Source organism: Mustela nigripes, chromosome 14, assembly GCF_022355385.1.
Source record: "Mustela nigripes isolate SB6536 chromosome 14, MUSNIG.SB6536, whole genome shotgun sequence".
In the NCBI taxonomy this organism is placed as follows: Eukaryota; Metazoa; Chordata; class Mammalia; order Carnivora; family Mustelidae; genus Mustela; species Mustela nigripes.
The window spans coordinates 103,923,679-103,934,666 of NC_081570.1; the positions used below are offsets into that span (position 1 = coordinate 103,923,679).

Here is a 10,988-nt window from a genome sequence, read left to right on the forward strand (position 1 = left end):
ATGTTTTTCATTTCTCTTGCAATACTCCCACTCAGAAAAGAAGGCTATTTGGAAAGTCTCATGTTACAGCACATTCTTAATTATTTTATTCGGAACTACCAAGCACTTCAGGTGGTGAAAGATTAATTAGCTTTAAATGATATCAAACAAGTAATAATATTTAGATATGCAACAGCTATTCCTGATGGAAATGGTGAGAGAGATGGGAAGTGGAGAGAAACTTATATAATTAGTAATTTGTCCTAAAAATATGACTTCACAATTTTCTCTGTTGTATGACAGAATAAACAAGCATTTTCAATACAGTTTGAAAAGCAATAGAGCTCCATATGAATATCTCCTGAAAAATGAATAATATGGTATATTCATACAATGCAATATTTTTTTAAGATTTTTTATTTATTTATTTGACAGAGAGAGATCACAAGTAGGCAGAGAGTCAGGCAGAGAGAGAGGAGGAAGCAGGCCCCCTGCTGAGCAGAGAGCCTGATGCGGGACTCGATCCCAGGACCCTGAGATCATGACCTGAGCTGAAGGCAGCGGCTTAACCCACTGAGCCACCCAGGCGCCCTCATACAATGCAATATTAAACAGGATGTGAATAAGCTACAGCTACATGCAACAACATAGACAATATTTTTGTTTTGAAGACTTCAACTTCTTATTGAACAGGTTACAGAAGAGGTTTAGTCAAAAAGACCAAAACACATGTTGACATCAGTCTCCTCTGAGTCTTCTTTTTTGCTTCCACTTTTTTCTCTTCAGTGGGGGCAGACCTGGTGGAGGGAGCAGGACCCCCTGCTGGTGCAGCAACAACTGCTGGGGTGAGTCCCCAAGCCCCTACATTACAGATGGGGCTCCTGATGTTGACATTGGCCATGGCTTTTGCAAACAAGCTTGTTTGCAAGGCCAGCAAGGTTCAACATTTATATCTGAGGCTATAATGAGGGTATTGATCTTATCCTTTGTGACCATAACCTCATCATCATGTAGGATGAGGGTTAAATGGATGCAAGCAAGTTGCAAGAGGGAGGCCATAGTGTGGGCAAAGGCTGAACGAGCACTGCCAAGTGTGGGGCTAGTCACCAGATCAGGAGAGGGCCTCACTCCAATGTGGCCTTAGCTTCCTTGGAAGGACTAAGCACCTTAGGAGCAGCTGAAGAAAAAACAACATGGATAAAGTTTATAAGGAAAATCATCTTATATTTCAGGTTAATCTTATATTTAGTCATCAATGGTATGTATGTTCTCCACTTTTCATTAAAAGAGTGACACATCCATAGGCCCTAACTAAGGAGTAGCCCTGTACAGTCATGTTATAGCATGTCAGCTCTCCCACCCCCCACCCATCACACACTTATTTGGGGAAGAGATATATGTCTCACCCAAGAGCAGCCAATCCATAATTAAAATTAATACATGCAATCCATGATCACTAAAATTAAAACAAACACATGCAATCTGTGCTCAGTGGATTCCATGCTCATTACAAATGCCAGAGGTAATAACAAATTCTGTCTATGAGAGCTTCTTAGTGAGGTATATCTAAATGGGCCCTGAACAAAAAAGAAACATATACAAATAGGACTGAGACTGAAAATGAAACTTACTGACTCATATCACTAAACTAGACAAAGAGAAACAAAGTATACTTTGGTATAAGGTATATAACAGGATTAAATATAACAAGCCTAACCCTGTATGAATTTAATAACAGAACATCAAAAACTGATAAAACTGAATGGAGAAGTAAGTAAATCTACAATTATAGTAGAGATATCAATATCCCTCTCAATCGCTGATAGAACAATTGGTGATGGTAGCTAAAATTAGAAAACAGAAGAATGAAACTCGACCATTCTCTCACACCATACACAAAGATAAACTCAAAATGGATGAAAGACCTCAATGTGAGACAGGAATCCATCAAAATTCTAGAGGAGAATATAGATAGTAACCTCCTCAATATTGACCACAGCAACTTCTTTCAAGACACGTCTCCAAAGGCAAGAGAAACAAAAGCGAAAATGAATTTTGGGGGCTTCATCAAGATAAAAAGCTTCTGAACAGCAAAGGAAACAGTCAACAAAACAAAAAGGCAACCCATGGAATTGGAGAAGATATTTGTAAATGACACTACAGACAGGGGGCTGATAAAAAGATCTATAAAGAACTTCTCAAACTCAACATCCAAAAACCAAATAATCAAGTCAAAAAATGGGCAGGGGCACCTGGGTGGCTCAGTGGGTTAAGCCTCTGCCTTCGGCTCAGGTCATGATCTCAGGGTCCTGGGGTGGAGCCCCACATCAGGCTCTCTGCTTGGCAGGGAGCTTGCTTCCGCCCTCTATCTGCCTACCTCTCTGGCTGCTTGTGACCTCTCTCTCTCTCTCTCTGTATGTGTGTGTGTGTCCAATAAACAAATAAATAAAATATTTAATTTTAAAAAATAGCTATTTAATTGGAAAAAAAAAGGGCAGAAGACATGAACAGACATGTCATCAGAAAGGATGAATACCTACCATTTACATCAACACGGATGGAACTGGAGGGGATTATGCTAAGTGAAATAAGTCAAGCAGAGAAAGACAATTATCATATTATTTCACTTATTTGAGGAACATAAGGAATAGCATGGAGGACATTAGGAGAAGGAAGGAGAAAATGAAGAGGGGATATCAAAGGGGGAGATGAACCATGAGAGACTATGGACTCCAGGAAACAATCTGAGGGTTTTAGAAGGTTGGGGTGAGGGGATGGGTTAGCCCAGTGATATGTTTAAGGAGGGCACATATTGCTTGGAGCACTGGATGTTATACGCAAAAAATGAATCATGGAACACTACATCAAAAACTAATGATGTACTGTATGGTGACTAACATAACATAATAAAAAAATAAATAAAACAAATAAAAACCATGATACAAAGGACCCCACCTTCCACCAGTGATGAGGCTTTTACACCCAGCCAATAGGCTGGTGATCTAGTTCCAAAATCCTTTTTTAGAGTCTGTTTCCTAGGAATATTCTCAATATTTACTATCTTAGCCATATTCCCCAGAAACCAGATCTGAGACAGGGATTCCTATTGCAGGAGCCCACCTGTAATGAGAGTGAGAGAAGCAGGGTCAGGCAGACAGAGAAGTGATCCAGTTTTGACAGAGGCCTCTGTTGATCCCATGCAAAGCTAGAAGACCCTTAAGAGTTGTCTCAAATTGAGGCCGTTGTAGCTCCCACATCAAATAGGCATTGGTAGAGAGGTGCCTCCAAGGATTATGTGACCTTAGGCAAGACAGCTCCTTCAGCTGTCTTAGAGAGCAATTCTTAGGCAGGGCCTTTCTGTGAGCCAGTGAGATAGGAGCCTCAGTCCTGAAAGGGGATGTGGACAGGGCAGCACCATATTCACTGCAAAAGATCAGAACCTTAGTGTTTTTACATTTAAGATGTCTATTAGATCCAGCTGGAGATGTCAAGTAGCCTGGAACTCAAGAGAAAGGTGTAGGCCCGAGACAAATTTGTAGTCCACAGCATTTAGGTGACATTCTAAAACCATAAAACTAGGTGAGATGACCAGGGAAATTAGAAAAGAAGTAGTTCAAAACCTGGACCTTGGAGCACTTCCAGATGAAGAGGTCTGGAGGAAGTGGAGGAACCAGCCAACGTAATAGAGAAGGAACAGCCAGTGAAGGAGGAAGAAAGCTAAAATTGTGTTACCAGGAGGCCAAGCACAGAAGGTGAGAAAGAAAGAACCAATGATGTCAAATGCTGTAGATAGGTCAGGGGAGAGGAATAAGATGTGTCCATTGGATCTAGCCGTCTGGCAGCCACTGGTGATCTTGACAAGAGCAGTTTGAGTGGCAGAGTGGAGGTGAAAGCCTGACTGGAATCAGTTTATGAGAGAATGGGAAGAGAGGAACTAGGTGCATTAACAATGAGCTGACGGAGGCATTTGCTATAAAGAGAAGCAAAGAAATGTGGTGCAGCTGAAATGTGCATGGGGTTAAGAAAGGCAAGGGTGAAAGAAATAAAGTTTTTCAAAGATAAATGACAGAACGCATATGATGAAAATGACTGGTCACACAGGACAATTGATAATGTGGGAGGAAGAGGGGGTGATACTGAGTGGTGGCCTTGAGTAGATGGTGTAGTGTGGGATCTGGTACACAGATGGGAGAGCTGGTCTAGTTAGGAGTGTAGGTCTTTCAACCGGGGGAATAGGAGGGACCAACTCCCAATAGTACCAACTCCCATGTATGGTAGGAGTACTGTGGAAGTTCCTTTGATTATTCCAATTTTCTCTGTGACACAGGAAGTACTACGATTGGCTGAGAGCGGGGGCTGGGGAGATGCTGGGGAAGAGTAAATGGAAGAGAGATATAGTTTGATAGTTGGGCAGCATCAATGCCCGCTTGAGGTCTGTGGTCATTAATTTAAAGAGATAAGTGATGAGCATGACTATTTCCTCATCACAGCTATTCATCCATGTAGTGGGGATAAAACCAGTGCCCCCCTCTTTGGGTTGCTAGAATGATTTAAGGAGTCAGCATTTTAAATATACAGTATCACTTAAGTGTTCTTATGATCCTGTAGAGTACATTGTTATCTTGGGTACATATCTAAATTTGATCACAAATGTGTTAACTCATAGAAACTCAAGGTTAAAAACCATTGAGCCCAACCACTTAACTGATACTTGAATTGTATCCACATTGCCTTTCAGCCTTTGTCTGAGCCACTCAGGGCCGGCACATGTGCTCTGAAGTCATTTCATCTTTGGACATCTGGACAAATACGGAAATCTGCTCTATAGTAACCTTCACCAAAATCTACTCACTTAGGCCACCCTGAAGAGAGTATCCCTGTGCACGTGACTCTCCCTTCTATAAATGAGTAGCCCTGTACACACAGTCAGTCTGGACACTCAGTATGTTCCCAACCTTTCCTTCCTTAGAGGAATCATGAACATTTGCAGAAGAAAAGACTTCTGTTTTTTAATTCTTCTCACCTCCTGGAGCCACATTCCCGTCAAAGCTTCAGATTTGGTTACCTTGCTTACCTCCTCAGTGAGAAGTGTGTGATCTGCTTCTGCCTAGTCTAGAACAATTCTTCATTACTGTGTTCTGGAGAATTTCATAAGATCTCAGTGATTATTCCATGAAAAATAGTTTTATGTAGTCAAATAGTTTTGGAAAACTGCAGACAAAATTAAACAGTTTTCTCATGTAAAAGTATACTGACATGTACTATAAATTCCCAAAGGGGAGCTGTAATGAATTTTCTAAATGTATAGGTTAACAAATGCATTTTGTTGTGGTTGCTTCTTTTCTGGGACTAGCATCCCATAGAACAATCTTTGGGAAGTCTCGTCCAGGGAATTCATCTCAAACTTAACTATTATGTGACATATAAAATATTGACTTAGATGACTTTATTATAAAATTACATAAATATGTACAATCATAAAATTAGGGTAAACTCCACTCCTTATGCATACAGCTCTCATATAAATAACTATAAAACCAAAATCAATTTACAAATTAAATATAAGCAAACCCACTAAAATTCAAATTGACTGCATTAAGTTAATGTGACATGTAGTATGGTTTTGTTTAAGCAAAATCGCCGATGCGGGGCTTTTTGGTAAAAACATAACATCTTATTATTAACTTGGTTTTTCTGACTTTGTCCACAATAGACTTGCATTTGAATCATCATATCATTGCTGATAAATTTCTTTATTTTTAATGGAGCCCATTTAACCACAGGTTTATTTTTGAATGGGTCAGTCAATGTAGGAGTGCAGCCCTCCCAAATAAAAAACTGTAATTAAAAAAATTCTTTTAAGCAAATTAGTTATCGCATATTGACTTATCTTCTGCCATTGAACTGTAGTAAGTTAGTATGAGCAAAGCATACAAGGAAAACACTTAAAATATGAATACTATACAAATGCTATACTCACTGACATGTACAGATTCTTTCAAGTTTGACCTTTCTATTTTTCTCTGTCACATGGTAGTGAAGAAAATTTTCCCAGTACTTTTACTTTCTGAACTAGCAGAAACCTTCATTTATAGATGGTTTGGAAGTATTATTTGACCTTCACTTGGCAGGAACATGATCACAAACAGACACAAACCCAGGCACCAAAATCAGAAGGCTATATTCATCTTTTCTGTCTCAGTCAGCTAAGCATCTGCCTTGGGCTCAGGTCATAATCACAGGGTCCTGTGATCAAGTCCCACATTGGGCTCTCTGCTCAGCAGAGTGTCCACTTCTCCCTCTCCCTCTGCCTGCTGCTCCCTGTGCTTGTGCTCTCTCTCTCCCTATCAAATAAAAAATAAAATCTTTGACAAAGAGAGAGAGAGAATCATCCATAATTCAGAATATGCTTGTGTTCATTTTTAGAGATTATTATAAAAGTAGAACAGATGAAGGGAAAATAGAGATTAGGAACTGCTAAAAATGCCTGCATTGCTCTTTACAGAGAGAGTTGGTCCACAGCCTCTCTTCTCAACAGAGGGATGAAGAGAAACCGTTTGGCCAGGGTCCCCAGTTCCTGCTTTTTTCCCTTATGGTTCCTTCCCCTCCCTGCAAACAATAGAAAGGAGCAATGAGGTGTGTTTTGACATTCATTCACACCAATGTGCTACCTCTATTGGCAGTTTTACATTTTAATCCATTATTTATTTATTTAAGTATTAATCCATCATTGTGGAAGGAAAGACTTTCCCTATCGCTAAAGGAAGTTCAAATTCAGACTCCCTGGACTGGAGGAGGAGACAGGGTTTGGGGATGGAGAGGATACATAGGATTCTGTGCTTGGAATTTAAACTATATTTAGGAATAAAATTGAACAGAATATAAATCTAATCTGAAATCTAACTTGCACTTGCAGGTTTAGGCAGGTGACCCGGAGAAAGCCACTCCTGCAGACACTCTCATGTTCCTTCTTCCCAGTGTCCTCCTCTGTCTCTTGCTCTGGACATCAGCTGTCTCTGGCTTGGGTTTCTCTTCCTGTCTGCCTCTCCTCTTTCTGAAGCCTGTCAGTCGCCTCTGTCCCATCTCACCAACCTCTTCACCCAGGGAAGGAAAACATGCTCTAGGACCCCTCTGCTGTGGGACTGGGAGGCACTGCGTTGACATGAAAAGTACACGAAGGGAAACTCACCTCCAGAAGGTCAAGGGCTGAGAAGTAAGATGCATGCCCTTTGTCTTTCATGGTGTGGGCAGTAATAAAGATACTAAGATGCTAAAGACTGAAAACACAGAATCTGGTCTCCAGGTGCACACTGATGCTCTTTACCACTAAGAATGCTGGGCGGTGGGGCACCGGGTGCTCAGTTGAGCATGTGCCTTTAGCTCAAGTCATGATCCTAGGATCCTGGGATGGAGCCCCATATTGGGCTCCCTGCTCAGTGGGGAGCCTGCTTCTCTCTCCCTCTGCCCCTTCCCCTGCTTGTGCTCTCTCTCTCTCTCAAGTAAATAAATAAAATCTTAAAAAAAAAAAAAAAAAAAAGGAATGGTGAGCTGTGCTGAACATCTAAGTGAAAATATGTCTTGAAGATTCTCTCTGGCTAGTAATCTCACTCATTTAACTGGAATTTCTGGTCTGAAGAGCTCTACATGGCCAATATTCCACTAAAGTCAGACATGGCAGGTTTCTTGCCTTTTCTTGAAGAGGAGAAAAAGGCAAAAGAAGAAGGTGACCATAAACTGGGGTCAAGAGCGTGCACCTCATACATTTCACACAAGGCATGCTCTTAACTTCTTTCTGTACAACGTTCATTGTTTTCCCTTCCCTTTTATTTTTTAATTTTTTCCCTCATGCTATCAACAAATATTTATTAAGCCTCTTTGTTGTCATAGGCTCTTTGCTTTGTGTTTCAGAGTTCAAAGGTGAAAAGTCTCGTCCTTCTCCTTGAGGGACTTTCAGTCTAGAGGAGGAAACAAACAAATAAAAAACTGAACAGCAAGACAGCAAATAATTACACTATGTGACCATTCCTTTATTTGCTCCAGGCCTGTGCAGCCATCCACATTCCTGTTATCTCCACAAAGCAAGACCCCCCTCCTCCTCCCCGTCTGCCAAGATTCTACAGTCCTTGCCTAGTATCTTGCAGAGAAGGACACTTAGTGTATACGTTTGTGATAATGAAGATATAGACCTTTATGTAAGGACAACAGATCCATCTATGGGTTGCAAGCTCTCTGCACAGGGGTGGTATCTAACTGTCCACTTCGCACAACACGAGGTTACTGGGAAGGAAGCGCAGTAACACTCCCCTGCTGCCACCTGGTGCTTTACACCAGCAGTAGATAAGGCAACTGAAAATCATCTACCATGCTCAACCCTAATATGAAATCCCTGCCTTCCCCCACAACACATATGCAGGCACACATACACACGTCCCCTCATTGCTTCCAACTCTGCCAGCCCAGAACTGGAAAAGGGTGTTCAGTTAAGACTGGCATGGAGAAAGGTGCCATGACTGGAAAATGTTTTTCCTCTGGATGACAAAAGCTCATGCTGGGATGAAGAACCCAACTCTGTAGAGTTGGGAGTTAGTGAAGTAAGCGGTGCCCACCAGCTTATCGGTCAGCTCCTCACCAAATATTTTTGAACACCAATTTTGTGACAGGCACAAGGGAAGGCTCTGGGGAATCACTGGTGAGCAAGATGAATGCATTCTCTGACCTAAAGGGGCTTACACTGGAGTGTGGAGAGTCCTGTAAATTTTTTTTTTTTTTAAGATTTTGTTCATTTATTTGAAAGAGAGCGAGAGAGCACAAGCAGGGGGAGGGACAAAGGAAGAGGGAGACGCAGGCTCCCCACCGAGCAGGGAGCCCCATGTGGGGCTCAATCCCAGGACCCTGGGATCATGACCTGAGCTGAAGGCAGACACTTAAACCGACTGAGCCACCCAGATGCTATGAGTCCTGTTAACTCTTAACAAATAAATAAAATCATACTAGGCATGTGTAAGGACTAGAAAGAACACTAAATATGGGGATGTGACTGAGGGGCTGCCTCAGTGAAGTGGCCAGGGATGTCTGCTCAGAGGAGATCACATTTGAGATGAAGAGGTGACACTGAGGATGGGGAGAGGGGTATACCAAGATCTAGGGGAAGAGACTCTGAGGCAGAGAGGCCCACACAGGCCCTGAGAAGAGAAAGACTATGATATCTTAAGGACAGAGGAAGGCCAGAATGGCCAAAGCAACATGAGATGAGTGATGGACATGTGGAGGAAGGGGAGGCTGGCGAGAGTGGCAGGGTTGGATGGGCAGATGCTTGGGAAACAGCAAAATAAGGCCTTTAGATTGGATTCTGTGTGCAAAGGCAAAACTGCTAGATGGATTTAGGCAAGGGGGTGCTCTGCTCTGCTTTTAGGAATGATTGTGGTGGAGGATGGATTCCAGGAAAAGTGTGGAAGTCTCAATGGTTGTGGCTATAACCTAGGTAGAGAGAGGATGAGGTGTTCTAGCAGCCAGTGGAGATAGGAGAAGTGTCAGCTTTGAGCTGTATTTTAGAGGTAGAGCCAAAGCGTTTATTGAAAGTCTAGATGCTGGGGTGTCAGTGAAAGAAAGGGCTTTCAGAGTGCTCGGGTAGAGGGTGGTACCATTGACTAAGGTGAAGAAGGCTGAGATGTGAGAATATATTTGCGAATGGGGAATCAGTAGTTCTGTTGGACCATGCTACATTTGAAATATCTGTTAGACTTCCAAATGGAATAGACAGGTGGGGCTAAGTCTGGATCTCAGGCAAAAGGTGCAGTGGAGAAGTGGGCATCTTCCCCATGCAGATGGTACACGTGGCCATGTTTGCTACCCGTACTCTGCTTATAGCTTCAAATAATATCCTTACCCAACATCTGCGATCCCAGCTCTCAGAAGAGCATGTTTCCCTTGGCAAGAATAGCAAAGGGAAAGATTGGATGGGATGGTAAAAATCAACCATTCTAAAGAAGCAGCCACTCCAGTAATGAGCATAAGATGTCAGACTTTGCAAAGGTTCTACCTCCGAACTCCTGATTTTGTTGGTGAGGAGTTCTGTGTGCAGAGAGGTGAAATGACCAGTGACGTCACAGAGCTGGTGCACACACAGCAGAGCCAAACCTTGAACCTACGTGTGCTGGCAACCGGCACTCCCTCTGACGCCAAGAGGGCCGGATGGTGCAGAGCTGGGGGGTGCAAACAAGGCAGGTGTATGTGCATCCCACAGACGGATTTAAAATGAAATTTTTAATCTGTATGTGGGGTTTTTATTCTTTATCCATCAAGAGTGAGTGAGAGTTCCAGATCTAGCATAGAACAAACAGGACCAAAAGTTTTAAAAATAGCAAGCTCTAGAAACCAGTCTCTTCATCTCTGTCTCTAGGGCCTCTCTGAGCCCCATCATCTGTCTTGGTCATCAGCGAAGGCCTTAGGACACAGAGCTCCCAGACGCCCTGGGAGTCCGCAACTGCCCTTTGTGAATATGGCAACGGGAAAGCAAGGTGCCACTCGGTGTCCCGCAAAGCACCACTAGAGGGCTGCAGAGACTAGCTGTGACAGGTACAGCAGGCCGGCCACCAAGACCAAGACGGGAGAACCAGCCGTCATTACCTCATGGCCCAACGCTCCCTCCTTTGAGGCGAGGGAGGAAATTGGAGCCTCAGAAAGGTGAAGGCCATGGACTGGAGAGTGACAATCACAAGTCTATCACAGGTCCTCTGGTTCAAAATTTGGTGTGAGGGTTTTGGATCCAAGAATCCCCGGTTTTGTGTGTCCCATTTTGTGTCGTTGGTCAAATGGCACAGCTTTTCTGAACATCTGTGCCCTGGTCTGTACAATGGGCACTAGTGTTTCTGCCATGCCATGCATCATGTTACGTCGGTAAGCTGGTGGGCGGACAGGCCTGCCACTTAGGAAACATTTGCCAAATGCCCAGGCCTTCCTCTCTTCCTGACAAGGCGCTGGGTCTTCTCTGAGCTAGCTCATCCTCACAA

At 42.9% G+C, this 10,988-nt stretch overlaps 1 pseudogene; it reads right to left on the reverse strand.

Annotated features, from left to right (window-relative positions):
• Positions 1–686: 686 nt before the first annotated feature.
• Positions 687–1,038, reverse strand: LOC132000714 (large ribosomal subunit protein P1-like; annotated as a pseudogene).
• Between the last annotated feature and the right edge of the window lie 9,950 nt (positions 1,039–10,988).